At 40.0% G+C, this 21,958-nt stretch overlaps 1 protein-coding gene across 1 annotated transcript in view; it reads right to left on the reverse strand.

The window, feature by feature from the left end:
• Nucleotides 1–17,379, reverse strand: part of Sox6 (SRY-box transcription factor 6) — a 485,425-nt gene extending 468,046 nt beyond the window's left edge. The window contains exon 1 of the mRNA XM_008853528.2: nt 17,309–17,379. The gene's annotated coding sequence lies outside the window, so the exon portion shown is untranslated. The remainder of the gene's footprint in view (nt 1–17,308) is intronic.
• Between the last annotated feature and the right edge of the window lie 4,579 nt (nt 17,380–21,958).

A 21,958-nucleotide genomic window follows, 5' to 3' on the forward strand; every position in this document is an offset into this window, starting at 1 on the left:
AAAAGTTTATTATCAGGGCTGGAGAGATGGCTCAGTGGTTAAGAGCACTGGCTGCTCCTGCAGAGGACCCAGGTTCAATTGCCAGTACCCACATGACAACTAACAACCATCTGTAACTCCAGTTCCAGGGGATCTGACGCCCTCTTCTGACCTCTGCAAGCATTGCATGACACAGATGCACTTACATACATGCAGGTAATACACCAAATTAAATTAATTAAATTAATACTCACCAAATTAAAATGACAAATAAAATATTTTTATGTTTATTGGCCATTCAAAGCAAAAAATATAATTTATCCTGAGGTCTACAACAAGTGTGAAGTAGCACAACAGAACCAGGTCACAGAGCAGAAGTGAGGGTCACCACGATAAGATTCAGGAAACAGTACAGCAGTGAAGGTCACCATTTTTTATAGCATATGCTAAGTAATATTTCTTGAAGTAGGATAGTTTTACAGGGTTGCTACAAGCCCTAAAGCCATCGCTAGTATGTAATAAAATAGCAAACATACTTAATAAGCCAACAAAGGATTTACATAAAAAGTCACTGCTGATGGTAATGCAGAGTGGTACAGCTATATGGAATTCAGTGTGGAAATTCTTCAAAAAGCTAGAAATATATCTACCACAAGATCCAGCTATACCACTGTTGGCCATCTACAGAGGACTCTACATCCTACCAGAGAGATACCTGTTCATCCATGTTCACTGATGCTCTATTCACAACAGGCAGGAAGTAGAAACAGCCTAGATATCCCTCAACTGATGGATAGATAAGAATACGGTATGTTTACACCACAGAATATTATTCAGCTATTAAGAAAAGTGAAATCATAAAAGTAAGTGGATGAAACTGGAAACAAACATCCTGAGTGAGGTAACCCAGACCCAGGAAGACAAACATTGCACATTTTCTCTCGTATGTGGACGATAGTTTTGAATATTTGGATGTGTGTGCTTCATTTGGAAAACCCCTAGAGAACAGAAAACTGCTAAGGGGCCATTGGTAGGGAGGGGAATCTTTCAAGGGAAAAGAGAGAGAGCACAGTGGTGTAAAGGGGAGGGAAATAATTATACAAGAAGGGTTGGAGGGGGTGAGGGATGCAGGGCACAGTAGAGGAGGAAAAAGGAGAGGGACAACCAACACTAAAGGCCTATCCAACAACCACACAGAAAACCACTGTAGAATCTCTTTAAAATATATAAATGTACATATATAAAAATTTTAAATGGAATTATCCTGTAACAGGGGGCAATACCCCAGCTAGGCACTTCATTCTAGTAAATAAAAGCCCTAGTATTAAAAATAGGTTACCTCTCTTTGAGTTGTTGACCAGTGGGCTCCCAATGACCTCAAACATTATAGGCTAATGCCATTGCTCTTGGTTACTATCCAGACCTTCACAGTAAGACCTGATTGCTGAAGACAACATATATTTTAGTCATAAAACATGGAGAAATCAAGCAGGAGCTGACCTGGAAGCTTCATCCCTTGTGGCTAATTTTCATAGTGCTGGAAGGTGCTAAACACACTACCAGAGGAGAGAAGTAATTATCACTATTGCTCAGCTGTAAATGAGCTATGAAAATAACTGAGCTGGCAAGAGCTGTCCACCAGTGCAATGGTGGCACAACATTAAGGAAGTAACCAACCACCCTCCGCTTGGATTTAAGGCATGCTGCATGAGATGGAACCCATACCCGGCACTGGTATTGGAGCCAAGAACCTACGCCTAAGACAGGGGAGAACATGCTGCTAACATACTAAACGGATATAGGTTTAAAACAACTCCTGATGACTTATTACTATACCCACAGATTAGTGTATCTCAAAAACCTCATGAAAGAAACTTCTTGCAGTAAAAGGCAGTTATTACAAATACCCACAACTGGTCAACATTTAGAGAACAAGAGACTGCAGAGTATTCAGCACTAAATAGGATATCTACATCACACCCCTTCCCCCAAGATTCAGGGATCTCGTCAGAAGATGGGGCAGAAGAATTGCAAGCATGGAGGTGGGGCCGACTACAAGGAAACTTTCCTTCAGCAGGACAAGTGCACAGATGAGCTCACAGCAGCCATGACCACGTGACCTGCTCAAGCTTAAGCCAGATAGAATCCCAGCACGCAGCAGGAGGAGGGCATGGAGTCCCACCACTAAATGAGGAGCCACTGGCATATGATCAATGCCAGGGAAGGAAGAGCTGGTGTTCTCTAAGGGTGTGGCCCCTGGAAGGGTAACCGCACTCTAGGGCTGGCTCCACACCCATGAATATTTGGGTAACACAAATCATACTCAATGGAAAAAAAAAAAAAGAATGCAAAGGTGGGTGGGTAAAGGAGGGGGAAGTGAGTTTTGGAAGTGTTGGTGGGAGGGGAGACCATGATCAAAATACATTGCATGAAAACTCTCAAAGGATTAATATTTTTAAATATATTTTTATTGAATTTCTGTGGATTTTATACAATACATCTTAATCATATTTAGCCTCCCCTTCCCTATCTACATCCCCTCATAGCCTGCCCACAGGATTTCATGCATTTTGTTATATATGTTAAGGCCTATTGAGTCAGATTTGTGGACCCAGGTGTCCCTCAGTGTGAGGTCATCCACTGGAGCCTGTTCAGTCCCTTAAGATCAACTCTCCCTCATCCAGCAGTAATCAGCTACCAATAGTTCCTCCACCAAAGCTGAGGCCTCCTGCCCATTTCCCCAGTTCTATGCTGGTTTTTGTCTCATTAAGTTTGCAGGGGTCTTATGTATGCTTCCTCATGCAACAGACTACGATGAACACAAAAGGCAAAGTGTAGAGAGTAAGAGTCTGGGTCCCTGGTCAGGACACCTGTATTAAACTTCACCCACCCAGGGCTCAGGAACCCTGCAGAAGAGGGGGTGGAAAGATTATAAAAGCCAGGGGAAGAGGTGCATGGCCATAAGGAAAGGAGTCTTATAGGCTCCTGGGACCTTGCTCCTAAGGATATATTTTCAAAATAGAACAAAATAAGGCCAGGCATGGTAAAGCATGCCTTTAATCTGAACACTTGGGAGGCAGAGACAGGCAGAACTCACAGAGGCCAGCCTGATCTACATAGCAAGTTCCAGGCCAGCTGGGGCTACAGGGAGACTCTGTCTCAAAAGATCAAAAAGAAACATAATAAATAAATATATATATATATATAAATCAAAAGGTAAAAAAGGAAAAACTCAGCAAATTCCAAAGAATGCAAGAATAAAGGAAAACTGAAGAGTAGATGGTAAAACAGAAAACAAAGATGACTATATATTGATATCCAATCATGCCAATAATTATACTAAATTCAAACAGTTTAAACACCCAAATTAAAGGGCAGAGAGTACTACAAAACATAAAAATGTGTCATATGTAGAAATCCACTTCAAAACAACCAAAATTGTCTAAAAGTGAAAGGATTGAGAATATGTAATATAGTAACACACACATACAAATGAAATCAAATAAATGTATAAAATGTATAAAATTTTAGCACTTGGGAGGCACAGACAGGTGGTCAGATCCCCTGGAACTATAATTATAGACAATTGTCAACAGCCATGTGGGTATTGTAAACCAAACCCAGATTCTCTGCAAAAGCAGCCAGAGCTCTTAACCACTGAGTCTTCTCTCCAATATTTAAATTTTTAAGAAGACATTTTAGCATACAAATATCTCAATTGACAGTATAGATAAAAAGATAGATGATAAGGATAGATAGATGATAGATAGATGATAGATGATAGAAGATGATAGATAGATAGATGATTGATTGTTAGATAGATAGATAGATAGATAGATAGATAGATAGATAGATAGGTGATAGACGGATATAGATAGATAGATGATAGATAGAGATAGATAGATAGATAGATGATAGATAGATAGATAGATAGATGATAGATGATAGATAAATAGATAGATAGATGATAGATAGATAGATAGATAGATAGATAGATAGATAGATAGATGATAGATCGGTGAGACAGACTTTATGCAATTCATACAAAAAGTAGTTTGGTATTATGTGTACACATAAAACATATATAATATACCTTATCCCTAGGAACAATTAAAACAGATTTTTAAGTCACACAAAGGTTATGGAAGAGCACCCAATGTGTTGGGAGACTGAGACATACGTATTTAAGTAGAAGATGCAGGTAACCAGCCTTTCCAACTCTCTAAGAAGCAGCAAGGACCAGCATTGCCCAGGGAGGACTCACTGTGTGTTGTGGCCTTCAGCTTGAGCTCTTCATTTTCAGACACAAGCATTTCATCTCCTCTCACAAATGGTGTGAGTTCCTGGGCTAGTTTAAATCTGTCCTTTTCTAGTTTAAAGTTCACCTTATATGGAATATTCCTGAATTCAAATTCTAATGGAGTGAATCAAATTCATATAGAGTGGATAGATGCTGGACAGAAGGACAGATGGGTAATGGATGGACAGATGGACAAAATGAAGGATGAATGAACAGAGGGACAGATGGATGAATGCCTAAGGGGATGAATGATGGACAGGTGGATAGATAGATGGATGTTATTTTTTGAATGACTGGGTAATATCCTTCTATCACTATAATATCAATATAAATGGCAAAGATCCTCCAGAAAGTCAGCTTGACTTTATTTAATTTTCATGAAGAAGCCTAGCTTCTAACTTTACTTCAGTGTTTTCCAGCATTACCCTTCTTACCTTGAAAAGAATGAGGAAAAGGAGCCTGCAGCCATGTCCCCCATGGTGACTGCACCCGGTAGGCACAGTCATCGCTACCTGAGAAAGCTCTAAAAGCAACCGAAGTCTGTGTCCTGCTCCGTTCCTCACAGAAGCCATGCCGTAATCCCTCTGCAGAAGCACCTGAGGAGCTGGCGCAGCTCAAGGCTCTTCTCTTGACTCAAGCTCACCCTGATGCAGCATCACCCTCTGCCTCTGAAAAGGCCCTGCCACGCCCATAGTCTCCTGGAGCTCCTGTTTGTATGGATTCGTGTTAGGTACACCTCCACAATATGTATGGACTTAAGTGACTAAATCTTCAAGGCAACTGTATCTTTGAGGATATTTTGTTCAAAAGAAAAAACTTTTTTCCCAGCCTTCCATGGGAAGGAAAAAAAAATTCTTAATTTTAAGTGAGAATTTAATCAGTGAGATGGAATGGAAAAGGATTTAAACATTGACAAGGGGTATTTAGTAAGATCATTTCTACCTAGGCGTCTCATAAATTCTGCACTGTGATGAACAAAGGGCACAGAGAGAACACAGCAACAGTCGTTTGCCTCCTTTGCTTCCCACCATATGGTCGTATTGATCCTTTGTTTAAATATTTTTACCCTGCTGGAACTTGTACAATATCTCACAAGTAGTTCCCCTGGCTCAAATTAACCCCCTTCTAATCAATTCTGCTGGCTATTGGCTGAGTTAATTTTTCAGAAATAGAGGCCTTGCCGTGCCGCTGAACCATCTGGTGGTGACAGCCCTCTATGATCTACTTAGTCTGGCCTGACCAGTCACAATAATATACAATCACTCAAATTTTCCAGCCCGTCCACAAGCTATGCTCAGTGAAACTGAACTGTTCATCATGCCCCCCACTCTCTTAAATCTATCACCCATCCTATGCTAGGCCCCACCCTCCCTCCTGTCCATCATCTGTCCTGTGCTAACCCCTTCCCCCCTCTGTCTACCACCTGTCCTATGCTAGCCCCCTCACTCCCTTGAATCTATCACCTGTCCTGTGCTAGCCCCCTTCCTCCCTCTGTCTATCACCTGTCCTGTGCTAGCCCCCTCCCTCTGTCCATGACCTATCCTGTGCTAGCCCCCTCCCTCTGTCCATCACCTGTCCTGTGCTAGCCCCCTTCCTCCCTCTGTCCATCACCTGTCCTGTGCTAGTCCCCTTCCTCGCTCTGTCCATCACCTGTCCTGTGCTAGCCCCCTCTCTTCCTCTGTCCATCACCTCCTGTGCTAGCCCCCTCCCTCTGTCCATCACCTGTCCTGTGCTAGCCCTCTCACTATCAGGACACTCCTCTCTTTATTACCTTCCACTCACAAAATTGTACCCAACTGTCAAAGACCTTCTAGAGTACTATATTTTCTGTTAAGGCTCTGAATACATTCTACACAGGAGCTATATCTCAGCTCTTCTGAAACAATCCTAGCCAATATGGCTTAGTGACCATGACTACCTTCTTTGAACCCCATGTTGGGTTGCTTAGACACCATGGACAGGACAAGGAATAAGAGCTAAGTTTCTGAGGTCAGGAACTCTGCACACATTTTGTTTCCAACACATTGAATGGTGTGCACTGAATATGCTCAGTATTCCATGTACAGATGTGAAGTGGAATACATTTCCCATGGGCACTATTTCTCACAAGATGAAAACCTTTGTTACCAAAACAATGATCTGCCTTAACTGGGAAAGCAGGCTCACATCTAGAATAGACTTCAGAAGCTAAGTTGGACATTGGTTGATCACACTGATTATGCCATCCTGCGTAGATGATAGTGCAGTCACATCATTCCTTACTCCAATTCTAGCTTCAGAAAAACTTGGCTGCTTCAAATAGTAAGTGTCCATATGGCCAAAGCATCAAGACTGTAGTTTGGCCAGGGTCAAGAAGCCTGTTGCTCCACACTACAGAAATCTGTTTCTTGGACCCGTTCCGGAGTTGATGCAGAACAGTGCAATTTGGCCGCAGTATTTAAATAGTATCTATGACATTAGACAACCTGGCAGTTACTCTCTCATCACATCCATTTCCTCCTTTGCTGGGAAGCAGCACAGAAAGAGACAGTCAGACTTTTTAAAGGAGGAACCAGGAATTAAAACGGTCATTAGCATTTTATAAAGACAAAAATTGATCAAAGCAAAAACTTCCTTGAATAGCTATGTATTAATAACAAAGAAAAAAATCAAGCAATAAAAACAAAGTCAGTGCTAAAGGACAAACCAAGTACTGCTAAGCTGAGCACTTGCTGGGCTGAACTCCACTGTTCCCACAGCGCTGGCCGCTCCATGAGAAAACGCAGCAGGGCATGTAAAAATTGCACTGCCAGTGACCAAAACTCAAATTAGCAGCACAACAACCTAAATTAAGAGCCAATCGCAGGGAATGCACAGAAGAAATATACTCTTTGCATAGGAGGAATAGAAACTTAGAAGTCCAGGACATGATATCTGTATTTCTGGAGAAAATTATTAGCACAGGACAGTTGCAACAGGTTGAGAAAAAAATGAGACAGGCTTTCTGTCTGGCATTCAGTCTCAAACTAAGATGGAGCTGTGCTGAGACCAGGTGTTTCAGCTGCTCTGAGGCAGGAATGAAAGATGCGTGATACCCAAGAATATCTAAATGAGAGAAATCTCTTGGGCTTCAGACACTTGAATCCCAGCTCTATGCCCTCCTTACATTCCTCTCTCCCTTTCTCCTTCGTCTTTACTTATTTTTTGTTCATTTATTCATCCTCTCAGTAAATATTTAGTGGGAACTTTCTGTAGATCAGCTATTGTGCTAGAAGCACACGCTTGGACAACAGTCATGGTCTATGTTCTGACAGAGTTTCCTTTAATCTGGTAACGGAAATAGACATTAAATAAACATGAAATACAAGACACATGCCAAGTATTTTAAATGCTATGAAAGAAAAAAGTAAGTATTCATAATTTAAAGAAAATAACCAAGGACTGGAGATAGTGCAGTATCTTATAAGATAGACTTGAGTTAGCCCACACCAGTGCTTAACACAAGCCTTAGCTGCTTTTTGCTAACATCTCCATACCAAGCTCAGATCCTTGACTGTTTTGTTATGACTGTCTGTTACCATCCATTCCTCTCCTGTCACAAGAAGTGTCAGCACTGGAAGGGGCTATTGTGGGAGAACTGCTGTGTACCGTGTAGGTCTATCCAGTGTTCTAGGGCACATGGCCTTAGTCAAGCCCGAGCCTTTTTTCCAGCATATCTAGCTTGCATTTCTATTAGCCATGAAATAACATGAACTTCACCCTTTGGTACCATGGAATGCTTATTCCATTTATGACTAAGTGAACTTATTCTTAAGAAACAATGTCAAGAACTAATCTAACTCATTCTCTGCAGAGGAAGAAATGGCAGAGAAAGAAACACAACTAGGGCCTGGTACCTTGTGAGCGTATGGTCATATAGACTATAGGATAGCTCGTGCACGAGCACTTCTAAAACCTTAAAAGGTGGGTGATTATTCCTCTGTCCTGTTCTTACGGAACACTCAACAAGCCTTGAAATGTGGCAATTCTTAATTCCTGCTAGTAAGCTACTGAGTCAATACAGGTTATAATTTCCTTCCAATTATCCTATCCTCACCACCTCACAACTCTAAAACTAATCCCAGCAGTTCCTCGGTTTCTGTTGATTGCACAGGATGGGCTAGAGTGCCCTTAGATCACATTTTCAAATCGAAATGAAACAAACAACAAAACCAACTAGGACTCCGCAGAACCCAATCAAAAAAGTGACACGGCACACATCTTTAGGAGCATCAGGTATTATCTTCAGTTGTCCAGCAATTCAGACTAAAAGCTAAGTATACACGAGCAGAACAGAGAAAGTGCAGAAGGCCAAGAAGAATGCAAAGGAGGAGGCAGAGGAAAGAAGGAAGGAGGCAGAGGCAGGTCCTTTCCATCGCACAGCATTCTGCAGAAAACTGACTACAAGCTTTACAACCTCCAAAATTAAATTAGCACAGACCACATCTAAAACCAAGTCACCCTGTCCTTTGCTCTGATGGGTCCAACGACACTTCTTGGTCATAGAACGTTCTTCTTTCAAGTCTAGATTCTACACGTGAAAGAACACATGTAACACTTGTCTTTCTATGCCTGCCTGGTTTATTTCACTTGACATGACAATCTCTAATTTCACCCATTTTCCTGCAAGTGACATCATTCCATTCTTTTTATGCCTGGATAGTACTTTATTGCCTATAGATACCATATAGATACCATATCATCCTGATCCATTCATCTCTTGCTAGGTGTCTTCATTGGTTGTCTATCTTGGCTATTGTAAAAATGTGCAAGTACCTCTGGGAAATGCTGAGTCTCCCATACACAACATTAAAGTGTGCTACATGGATGATTACTCTCATATAAGTCTATATGAAAGGAAACTCTCATTAGTTTCTCTAGAGAATCTTATATTTCCTGAAATTCTTGTACTTAAAAAGCATTGAATTGAAATCAATACATTTGCAACGAGTTGGGGGGGTAGTAGAACTTCTTTTAAATAACTATCACCTATCGCCCAATCCCTGTAAGTGTTCCCACATCTTGAAAAACAGTCCAAAATTCCATGCTGTGGTTCTACAGAACCCCATCTCCCTCTGCTCTCGTCGTACTTGTTTCTCTGCATTTTCTGCTTCTCCACTTCTACAAGGAAGATGGGGGACACAGAGCCGGTGCTCCCATTTCTTCAGACATGCCTCCTCCACAGCTCCAGGCTCTTAGGTTTTTAATATTTTTCTTATGTATATCATACTTTTCTTCACTTCTTAGCCTTCCCCCAGACATTGCCCTTTAACCATCCATCCTGCAACTGTAGGTTCACAGGAAACTGCCCTTAATTAATCATGGAATCAACACAATCAGTGAGTTCACATAGGGCAACTACCTGGAGAAATTCCAGAATGTTCCCTTCCCTTAAAGCTTGGTCAGCCTTCAGTGAATGGGAACTTACTGCTATAGCACATATTTTAACAACAATCTGTTCTAACGGATGTAATGATGATAATGCAATGATACACATAATAATAGAAGAGGAATAACATGCACTTGATGAATGATATATCTGCGTTTCTTTATTCTTTTATTTAATGAAACTCTGAACACTAGTGGCAATAATTAAAACCAAGCCATGGGCTTGTTACCAGCCTAGCCTGACAGAAAAAAAAAAAAAAAAGAAAGGAGAAAGAAATTCTGTGTCCCATCCAAGAGCACAGACTTGGATTCTGTTAATGCTATTGCTTAATTATTCATAATGCCAGGATCAAACAGGGAAAAATAACAACTAACTGGCAAGCACACCTTGGTGTTGTGCTTATGCACTCCCAAGGTAGAAAAGCCCAGAGGACAGAGAAAAATAGAAAACCTCCTTGTATTAGCTAATTCATTCACTTAAGCTAATAGGACACTGGGCTGAAAAGAAAAGGTGCTAAGATAATCTGTGTCCAAAGAAAACTCTACCCACATAAACACTCTAGTAACATATCAAGCTCTAAGCCCTCAGGATAGAAACTACCTTTCTTTGCTTTCAAATACTATGCCCAGACCTCAGTGTTAGGTAAATAATAATAATAACAAGAATATATCATGTGGACAAACTTTATTTTATTTATTATTTTTATTTTATGTAAATGCCTGCATATATGTAGTACAACCATGTTATGCAATGCCCACAGAGGCCAGAAGAGGGTGTCGGATCCCCCTGGAACTGGAGTTACAGATGGTTATTAGCCACTACATAGGTGCTGGGAACCAAATCCAGACCCTCTGCAAGAACAGCCAGTGCTCTTTACACCGAGCCATCTCTCCAGCCCCAACACGCACAAACTTTTTGACTGATTAAACATTAAAGATAAGTCTCTTTTGCCAATCATCTGTAGAAATAAATCTTTTTCACTATAATTGCCTCAAATTTTTGAAAACTTCCAGCAAGAAATATGTAATATATAGAAAAACAGAGAGAATAAACACAACGTTTTATCTGACTTGCAAGACAACTCACATTTTGATGCTTCGGAACTGGCAAAAAATAGTGAAATTAGTATCCGTATATTAAACTTTCAAAATAACCTGTAGCTTAAGCTACACAAAGTAATCCGTGGAGGCAAGTTGCAACAAAATGAGCCAAACTATGCTGAGTTTCAGCCTTTCTAAACTAAAGTTACTAAAATATTCATGGTAATAAATAATTTTTGATGAATTATAGACAGACTGTATTTCACATCACAGGCTGTGCACGACTAGAGCGTCTGCTGACCCGCGCTCACCTTGTATTTGAGAACACCACCCAGCTGATGTGATAGCTTTCTTTCTCCTCCAGATGCAGTTCGTCCTTTCCTTACAAATTAGCTCTACATTAGGGTCCTGGAAAATCCATCCTCTTGGTTAAAACAAGTTCAGAAGGCAGCACTGGGGGAAATACTCAGATTTATTAGCAGCTCTTAGAGAACTGCCCCAGACCGCCATTGTGTCTTTGCACATGCCAGCTCACCTCACCCGCCTCTCCTGCACCTTCCAATGCAGCAGTAAATCCAGCTTTACTACAGTACTATAAAATGGGAAAGGACCATTATAGCATCTAAAAAAAGAGCTGTTGGTACTATATTAGTTTAGAGAAAAACACTAAACTGAATACTAATGCAAAAATTTAATGATCGTTTGCCTAGTTGCCAAAAGACATACAATGATTATAATGTGTGAGTTGTCTTGAAGGCATCAGAGCATTGCTGGGTAGGATCTGGAATGAGCCCTGCCCCTGCCAGTGCTTTAGTGGGGTGTTCTCAGTATCAATCAGTCATCAATACACAGCCAAAACTATACACCTCTGTCCTCTGCCTACAGGCTCACCATGGAGCATGTAACCACCATGAAGAGCTCATTCTGTAGCCTTCGTTAAGTCAGCCTCTACATAGGCCCACCTTGCACCAAGTTCCACTTGAAAGGGAAGGTATGACTGTGAGTTTCTACTAAACTACTGGCTGAATCCACATGGTTTTACTTCCCTTTTCCTTTATAAACCACGGCCACATTTTCAGCATTGAAGAGTAAACCAAGATCAAATTTAGACATGTTGTTTGAAATTAGCAAAGATGAAACACTTCAGTGCCAGACAAAAGCCCTGATTTTAAGAGTATGTTTTTGCCTTTCCTGAAATGCCTAGCTCAGGCTGTGTATTTTTATGCCTGCAGATATTGGCATGTCTCACATTTAAGATTATGACACACCAACTTATTTTGAAATTTTAAAAATCTTCCACTGCGCATGTTTCAAGTCCTTCATGACTATCACTGATAATTGAGCAATTAAGTTGAAATTACCAAATGAGCTGTGATGGCACAATATGCGGCAGGCAACATGAAAGAATAAAGAACAGAGGAGTGTGGCATGGTGGAGCAGGAGTCAAGAAGAGTAAAACCGGCCATAATAGAAATCACAGTGCTGAGTAAGTTTTAATGGCCCCAAGTCTCAGGGGTTGGGTGGTGCCAGTAGAATGATTTAATGAAACGAGTCCTGAGTATTGCAAACCTTTTAGAGCATTTTGTTCTGGTACTACAAAAAGAAACTTTCTGACAGCTCTTGTGTAACATTCAGGGATTGGTCCAAAGAGTAGCGAGGGGAGTTTCATTAAACAACAAACAGAAATAATTATGTTAAAAATCCTGACCGGCATATTCTTAAGTAATACAAGCTTGTGACAAAAAGAAAATCGTTGGAAGGTCTTACTTGAAGTGTAACAGACAAGTGAAAGCTCTGAGGTCTGACCTCAAGAAGGCTGCAGGCTATTGTGAGCAAGAATTTGCAAGCAAGAAATGAAGAGCATCGCGTGACATCAAGACAAGTGAAACTTGAGCTCTGCTGGGTAAACCGGGATGCTCCTTCGCCTCTCTTCTGATCAAGGCTCAAGACTGAGCTTTCACTCGAAAACTACAGCATGACTATGACCCTAGCTATGTATGGGCTTCGATACAGGCAGTGACACAGTTCCACAGACCTGGGTAGGTCATTTTAAAGGTTTGTAAGGAAACCCACCAGCTGAGGAAGTCAAAGAAAAGAGATTCAAAACTGTATCAAATCAAGGACACTGCTAACATTTTTTTCCTGAAAATCCCACCAACATCACTCCAAAACCCCAGCCTGAGATTTAAAAATAGAGCAGGCTGTCCCTTCAGGTATGAATTAGAGACAGGAAGCGGAGAGCACATAGAGAACAAACATCTAAGGACACCAGTACACAAAACTTAAAAGCTTACAACAGAATGGATATGCACAGCCAGATTAGCAACTCCTTTCAATTAAAGTAGATTTCTGGCCACAGTTCACAAATGTATAGTAGCTATGTGCATTAATGTAGATACTTCAAATGTCAGTATATCTCTAATTAACATGAGCACACAACTGTAAAACTGAGGAGGCCGCAATTTTAAATTCCTTACATTCCCGGCATTAATGCTTTCCTGGGGCGGCTCCCGTTGTCATGGAAAACGGCATTCAAGCCCTGTTTGTGGATTTTCACAGCTCATCTTTTTTATTTACCTGCTCTATGTCAAGATTAGACTGGAATAATATTTTTTAAAGATAATGCACCTAGACCTGCCTTCCCTTAAACTCACACACGTTCTCGCTGAGGAAGCTTCAGCCTAAGCTCTACTCAGTTCGCCACAGATATCTTTTCACATAATAAAAATAGTGTAAAGATGTGATTTCAGGATTCCTTTATTTGTTTCTAAAAAAAAAATTTAGGCAAGCCGAAAACTTCCAGCTGAACTGCGACATGCAGCAGTTTGGAATGGAAGGGTAGGAAGGGTCAAGGACGACCGCAGGCTCCTGGAAGAGGAGTGAAGGGGGGACGGCGCTGGCGACCTCTTCCCCGACTTACTCTAGCTTAGCTTTTCAAAGATATCAGTGCAGCAACCAACCGAGGTCCGAGGTAGTGATAAAACAAAAGAAATGGAGTGAAGATTCTCTCAGGGATGCTGTGGGAAGATACTGGGTTTAGACCAGTTCAGGCAGGATTCCTGCTGCACTGCCTACATCGGAACAGTTGCTGCTATTCTCAGAGATTTTATAAAATTCCGCCAGTCCAACATCTACAAAATCAGGTGCTATGCCGACCTAAGACATTATTATTGCCTCAAGTCTGAGGTTAAACAATAGTCACCTTTTTTGTGCCGTACATTAAAATACTTTTTGGAAGCCTTAAGGGAAAGCTTGCTACTATTATTATTTTTTTTAAGATTTTACTTTTTATTTTTAGTTATGTACACACATATGTGTCATGTGTGGGGTTTGTGCACATGAGTGCAGTGCCCTCAGAGACAGGAAGGGGGATCTGCATCTCCTAAAGCTGGAGCTGTGGGCAGTTTACAGGCAGCTGTGAGCAGCCTGACACAGGTGCAGGGAACTGAACTTGGGTCCTCTGGAAGAGCAGTATCTATTAAATGCTGAGCCATCTCCACAGCCCATGCTTACTATGATGGCTGAATTTTATATAAGATAACTCATTTCAAACTACTAAAGTAGTCTGGATAAATTGGAAAAGCATGGTATCTATCGAACTATCTTTGTTTTGTTTTTTTTTTTTTCGTGCCTTATATGTGTCATTTAACCTATTATGTATTACTCTTACTGGTGCTAAATAGTAAGAATTACATAACTATTTTTTCATTAACGAGATACTGGCATACAGGGCAAGATCTCTTTACCCAATGCCTCCTTTGGGAAAACACGTCATTCTATTCTCTAATGGAGGCAAGGTGGAGGGAGGTAAAGCCCACTTGAACTCTTAAGACAGAGTCAGAAGCCACAGCCATTCTCTCCACAGTGTTTTCCTCCTCTGACCTGAGTGGTACATGTGAGCAGACCGATTCCAATCAGTTCTCACACACCCTTGGTGTGGCCTATTCATTATGGATGTGCAAAATAATATGCCCCTTTCCCTTATCTCACAGACCAGCTTCTGCATACCTTGCTAAGAAACCTCCCGATGGCCAGGAGGTATAACTTTCTGCCTTAGATCATGTAGCAAAAAAGCAGTCCTGGACATGGGAATTAAAGTTCATAAAAGAAGCCATTGTTGCTGGCCCATCCATTGTTACTGTTTGCTGTCCTGACTAGGTGAGCCTTTCCACTGTCATAGCTGCCTTGATGTTCAGTGGTGGCCAGCTCCACAGCAATTCAAAGGGACAGCAACACAGGCATTCCGGAGGCCCGTCGCTCAGTCACAGCACCCTGTCACATTTCTCCCCATAGTCCCACAGCAGGAGATGGCCTTGTCCAAGCTTGGATCTCTGATCCAAGGAAGGAGGCCCAGGCCCTGAACAAGCATTTTCTCAAGCCTGAAAAGTGACAGTAACTGCCCCCTGTGGCCACACAAAATCTGACCAGGAAACTTTGGTGTGTTTTAAATTAAACTCTAAAAATAATGGTATGAAAACTGCATCGACAGTGTCCCCTTCTGATGTTAGCATTTCCCTGGTGTTAGAGTGTAAGACACTTTTCAGTGCATCATGTCATGCATGTCTTGGTGGAAAGAAAAGAAATGAAGAACTCAGGAGGCAAACCTTTGGGTCAGAAGACATTGTATTTTAATGAAGGCCACCTTGGTTGAAATGATGGTGGTTATATTTCTCTTAAAACTTTTTAGCCATCCTGAGAGCTTACTGGAGAACAGCAAGGCTGGGAGTGGAAGAGAGAAGAGGCAAAGATGCAGATAAAACTGGGCAGCTCCAAATCTGCTTCCCTTCACCCCAGTGTTCACAAGTGTCAGCTCAGCTGTTGCCACCCAGAGCCCTTCAGGGATCCTCTCCATCCCTCGCTCTCTCCACCCCTCACCACTGTACCTTATGCAAATTCAAAATTAAATTCAAATCCATGCTTTTTTTTTTTTTTTTTTTTTTTTTTTGGGCCCCCTTTTTTTTTTTTTTTCCCTTTTTTTTTTTATTTTTTAAAAAAAAAATTAAACACACACACTCTTCTATAGTCCCAGACCCCCCACTCTTCTGTAGGCCCAAATCCCAACTCTTCTATAGTCCCAGAATCCCCACTCTTCTGTAGTCCCAGAACCACCCCCACATACGCTTCTATAGTCCCAGACCACCCCCCACCCCTCTATAGTCCCCGACCCCCCCCCCCCTCCCCCCCCCCCCCCCCCCCCCCCCCCCCCCTCCACGGTGCCCTTCTGAAAATAAAAATTTAATTTAAACTCCCTCCTTTTTTTTTTTTTTTTTTTGGTCTATTTGAAACACCTCTCCCTGAAGCCCCAGCTGGCCTGGAACTCTATGTAATCCAGGCTGGCCTTGAGCTCACAGAGAAAGCCTGCCTCTGCCTCCCAAGCACTGGGATTAAAGGCATGCACCACCACACCCGGCCCCTGAGCCTCTTTTAAATAAGAATTGTCTTCAAATGATAAAATGCAAATTGAGGGTTTCATAAAATAACTTTTTCATTCTTAAAGCACTACAAATATACAAAATTTACTAAACTATATAACACATGCACATCTAATTTATTAAAGTTAGTTCAAATAACCTGTCCTGTTCAAATAGCCAATATTACCTCTAACAGAAAGGTAAAGCTGACTTTAATTAACTTCACTACTTTCTGCTTAACTGCTGAATCACTTGAACTCTAATTTTTAGCATTTTTAACTTGGAAGTATATACATCCTAGAAGCATATTCTCTAAAAGTTCTTTATAAAAATATATTAACAAAGAAAATGTTTTAATTTTTATATTTTTGCTGTTATCAGATGTAAAAAGCCCCTTAAATGTCAATGACTTACAACAATGTGCACATACAAATGTGTCCTAAAGTCTGGTTACTTAAATGTGGGTTTATATGAACACAGACATTTTCTAATATCTGCCATAGATCAATGCTACTCTTATATAAAAAATACACAGCAATTAGCACATTCCAGTGGATCTTTGATAGTGATCAATTTCTTTTCCTTAAAATTTAACATCTCTTTCAGGAAAAAGTTCTTTGTTCTCCAAAATATCATTAAAAAGCACAGAGGTCTTTGGGGCTGAACGAGGGAAGGAACGCCACCAATTTTGATGTACATTATACATTCGCCAAATGAGTCTGGTTCCTTAGGACGTAATCTCCCTGCTCCGAGAGCTCTTTGGAATCTGTATCTCATCTTTCTTCTGAGCACAGGCATATACCACTTTTCAAGTCCAAACAACCAGATGTAATAAGTTATCAGGGTAAATTATTCATGTGTATATAGAATTCTTAAGGTAACCCATTCCTACAATAGGGTCCTATTTCCACAAAATAAGATATTGACTGTTCAGGCTCACGGTGATGGGCCTGCACTGTGTCACAGCATAGGAAACAACAACAGTGACCTCTGCACCAGCTGACATTTTTGGTATACTATTGCCCCCCCCCCATAAACAATTACAAAAAACTAATAATACTAAATAGTTAATTTAAAAACTGATCAAAATTTAAAGAAGGAATTAATTTGTTTATAAACTTTAGTTGTTCCACTACATAATGAGAAAAGTAATAAATAAACCAATACTTACAATTACACACAAAACTCAGCCCCAGCACCCAGAAATCACTGGTAAACTGCCTTTGAATTCATGAAAGTGACCTAAAAATTTGGACACAAAAACAAAATGAAAAAGGATAAGTAAATTGCATTTATGTGCTTCATGAAAGAGTGCACACCTGGTGATAAACGGCACCACCTTAAACAGAGGCAGTGTCCTCACCTGCTCCAACACCTTTCCAGCCAAAAGAAACAATTATTCCACTGTTCTGTATCGAAGAACGCAGTATCTCTATCCATGAAGGCTTTTTCTAAAAACTCTCTGGAATAATGTAGGTGTTTTAAAGTATAAGTAAAAACTAAAGGGAGATTTTTTTCAAAGGGAGGAGATCAAACTTACAAGTTACATTTGAAAACGAAGTTTCATTCATCTGTGCCAATTAAAATGAATGAATCCGACAGGGACACCGTGAGTGTGTGTGACAGAAGTGCCATGTAGGGAGACTCAAGAGGAAAGGAGGCAGTTTTTGCTCTGGATGCTGATGTTGTACACAATGCATTCTGTATGAGCCACAGTTCCATCCAGCACTCTTGGGTTCACACACGTTTTAGTTTGCACTAAAGTAGCAGATGCAGCTTAAACACACAGAGCCAGCCTTATAAAAACTCCACCAGCACAATGAGTCATTTATGCCTCTAAATATCTATGGCTTCCTCTTTCCAGAACCCCCATGCATTAGAAGGTAGCTTGGCAGTTTATTTTTATTGTTTGGTCTAAATACAGCACATTTTTGGTTCCATGAAAACAAAGGAACTTTGTTGCTGAGGCTGTATTCTTTCCAGAATGTGAGGATGGCGATGAATGGTGTTCAGATGAAACTAGTAATGGAGCTTACATTCCTAATTTAGGTCAGAAACTTTCTTAGGCTCTAAGGTAGCTTTGATTCTTTCTGAATTTTTTAGTATGGTAAGCATACAGGTTAGATAGAGCTAACTAGATTTAAATAAAATTCATTCTAGAAGAAAAGAGCACCTTGGTCAATATCATTGTAGGAATCACTACACTCAATTTCACAATCACCACAATGGCCTTAGAAGATAGAGCATCTGAAATTAAACTGGAAATGAAACAAATATCTAATTCAGCCGCTCTTCACTAGCCCCTGAAATGTGCTCTTACCTAAGTGCCCCAGAAAATTTGCTCCACTTTCTGGGTTTGGTAGATGGGTAGTAAAGGCCTGGGCATTTGAACACGTGCAGTGTCTGCTTAGAGTGTTTCACTCAGTTCTTGCCGCGCCTGCTTCTCCTGTAGAGGGCTGTGTCAGAACTTCCCACCTCTCCTTCCACCAGCCCCAGTGACCCTGTGATGCTCTACTTCCAGGAACTCAGGAAGATAAAAGAATCTGGCTGGGGAAGACAGCTCTATCACTCAGTTTGGATACTTCACCGTTTTCTAACATTTTAGGATCCAGGAGGGTAATCTCACCTGGGATACTATGCAACCTTGTCTAGACAGTCTAGCTGAATGACTCAAAAGCAGCAGAGTATGGTTGTGAAAAAAAGCTATATTTACATTTTACCCTCTCCTGAGTTATAAATTATCATTTCTGTGTGAAGACGTTACCTACAAACCAGCTCTGATGGCACAGGCCTGTTAGTCTAGCTATTTGGATGGCTGAGACAGGAGGACTGCAAGTTCAAAGACAGCCTGGCCTACAGAGTTAGTTCAAGGCTAGCCTGGGTAACTTAGTGAGACTCTGTCTAAAGGGAAAACTAAAAAGAGGGCCTAGAGATGTGGTTCAGTAGTGGAGGACTTTTATTAGCATGTGTGATGCCCGGGTTCAATCAATACTGAAAAAAATTTAAAGGTGCCTGCCATCAAGCCTGAAACCCCAAGTTTGTTCCCCAGGACCCACACAGTAGAAGGAGGGAACCAATCCCTGGAAGTCATCCTCTGACCTCCACGGCACTGCATGCAGATGTACACATAACAAATAAATAATAAATCAATAAAATCTACAGCAAAATGCCATAAATCTAAGAGGTTTTCAGTACTTGTGTGTTTCTAATATATCTTGTTTCTGAAAACTATTCTTTTTTAAAGGCATTACTTTAATTATGAGAGATACATAATACATCCCATTCCTTCACTGTCATGAAAACGATGAGAGAGGGTAAGAAAAAAAAGAACTAGAAAATATTATTTTCTAACTTTTTCAATCATCAGCCTCTTTAGGAGTTAGGCTCTCTAACTCTGAAATATTTTAAATCTTGGAACAAGTCACATTCCAGATATTCAGGGCAAATCATATTTTAACATATATCTAAGGAAAGCCCACATTCCCATCTGTCACATCAGTGCAGCCCTGCTACATGAGGTAGAAGAAACTCACATATCAACTGACTTGCTATTGGTAAAGTCCAGAGCAAACAATTGAGAGAGGAGAAAGTCCTAAGGTAACAGAGTTCATTTTTATAAACTAAAAATTCCTTCAATGCATCTTCCTAATACAGAGAGATCAGGCAAAAATAAGTAATGTTTATGGCAGGCAGAGAATGAGGAACCAGCACCCTTATCTGTAAGCTACTTCTTTAAGGCCTAGAAGCGTTTAGGCTAAAGAAGACATCTCCCAAAATAAAAAGTGATTACTTTGGTCCTGAGGGCAGCACAGAAGTGAGAAGATATAGAGGAAATGCGAGGGAAAATCACCATCTGTTCTGGAAAATCACAGGCTGTTCAGTGGAGGAATCCTCAGAACACCCAGTGCCCACAGATTATCCAAACTCTGTTTACTCCTCCATTCACTCAGCACATAGTGGCCATGGATCAGAGACTGGGCTGGACCATAAGATCACAGAAATGAAACTTTTAAAGATGTTTTCCCTCTCAAAACTCTCTATCACAGACTTTTATATCTAACCATGTGATGACCTGCTCCCTACCATCAGTTAACAAATCCTTAATTCTCACATCCTTGATTTATCAAATTTTAAAAATGGATGCTACAATTCAATGTAAAAAATGCATAAAGAATATGAAGAAAAAGGTACAGTAAAAAGATAAAAATGTCCAATAATACAAAAGCATTAACACAAACTATTAATCTTATAAATAATCAGAGAGACATATGTAAAACATTTTAATATCAGCAAAGTATCTTACAAACTGGATCAAAATGGTATCCGTGAGGGAGTGGATTAAATATGAATATTCACGTATCATGAATCAAATTGTGTTAACCTTCTGAACAGCATCTTAGCAGAGTGTTAAAATACTTAATATAACCAGCTACAGTGGCTCACGCCTTGAATCCCGGCACTCAAGAAGCTGAGGCAGGCAGATCTCTGTGAACTGGAGGCCAGCCTGGTCTACATAGTGAGTTCCAGGCCAATCAGAGCTACATAGTGAAACCCTATGTCAAAAAAAAAAAAAATCTTTAATATTTGTATCCTTTGAATCTTCCAAAAATTATCCTAAAGAACTAACCACAAAACTGTGAAAAGACATAGCACACATAAAATGTATGCTCATTCTAACATTTTTATAATATCTAAAAATCAAAAATAAGTTACTTCTTAGAGACGTTATGATGCAGAAACACTACTCTATTTAAAATATTACATAAATTTATATTTATTGATATATTACCACAATATATTTTAAATAAAAAATAATATGTACACTCAGAACAAATTTATAGAAAATCAAATATTATGTACATATGTGAAAATAAAACATGTACATATGCAAGTTTTACACAGTACAATTTCACAAAAAGTTTCACACTAGGCAATGAGCTCCAATTTTATATTTACTTTATCATTCTTAGATGGATTGGCTAGTTAGTTCTTTCATATTTAACATGTCTAAGGCATACAAAAATAATGAAAGTACTTCTAAAATTCAGTCTGTCACTTACTCATCAGTACCAGGTAACAGACTCTAAATAGTAACATAAGGGTTTTAAAAACAATAACAAAAAAAAAAAACAAAAAAGAAACCCTTGGGAATTACCAGGCAACTTCAAACTCATGTCTTAACATTAAGTGAAAAAACCATAAACACTCATAAAACCTGTCCCACCCAGCCAAAAACAGCTAATAGATAAAGGTAAACAGCAAATAAAAGCATTCCGCCTCCCCAAGCAATTAGACTCTAAAAGATTTCAGGCTAAATTTGTGTAAAGTTCTGTCTTTAAGCCACACCCACTTCTTTTTTTAACTCCCTCTCCTTTTTTTTCTTTTAATTGTTTGACTTAGCAAGAAGAGTCAACCATCAAACAGGCAGTTAGACTAAATGGCCTTCCAACCCTAAGAGTCAGTAATAAGGTATTCTTTAAAGTGCTTCAAAATTACCTGTAAACAAAATTTTATTCACCTTTACATTAAATTACAGCATTGCACATTTAAAGCTGAAGAATTAAAGAACTTTGATTTATTGCTTTGTTGATTTGCCCATATGTAGTGAACCACTGGGTTAAACCAACTGCCTTCAAAATACTTATTTCCTCATGTAAGTTCATAGGAAAACATTAATGCTGATCGTTTACCTATCAAAATAAATATTGAGATGTATTAAAAAAGATCCAAATACATTTTCCTAAAGATGTAATTTGCAATAAAACCATTACTACTTCCCTCTACACACACACACACACACACACACACACACACACACACA

The sequence above is a fragment of the Nannospalax galili genome, unplaced genomic scaffold (assembly GCF_000622305.1).
Source record: "Nannospalax galili isolate Female #2095 unplaced genomic scaffold, S.galili_v1.0 scaffold44, whole genome shotgun sequence".
NCBI lineage: Eukaryota > Metazoa > Chordata > Mammalia > Rodentia > Spalacidae > Nannospalax > Nannospalax galili.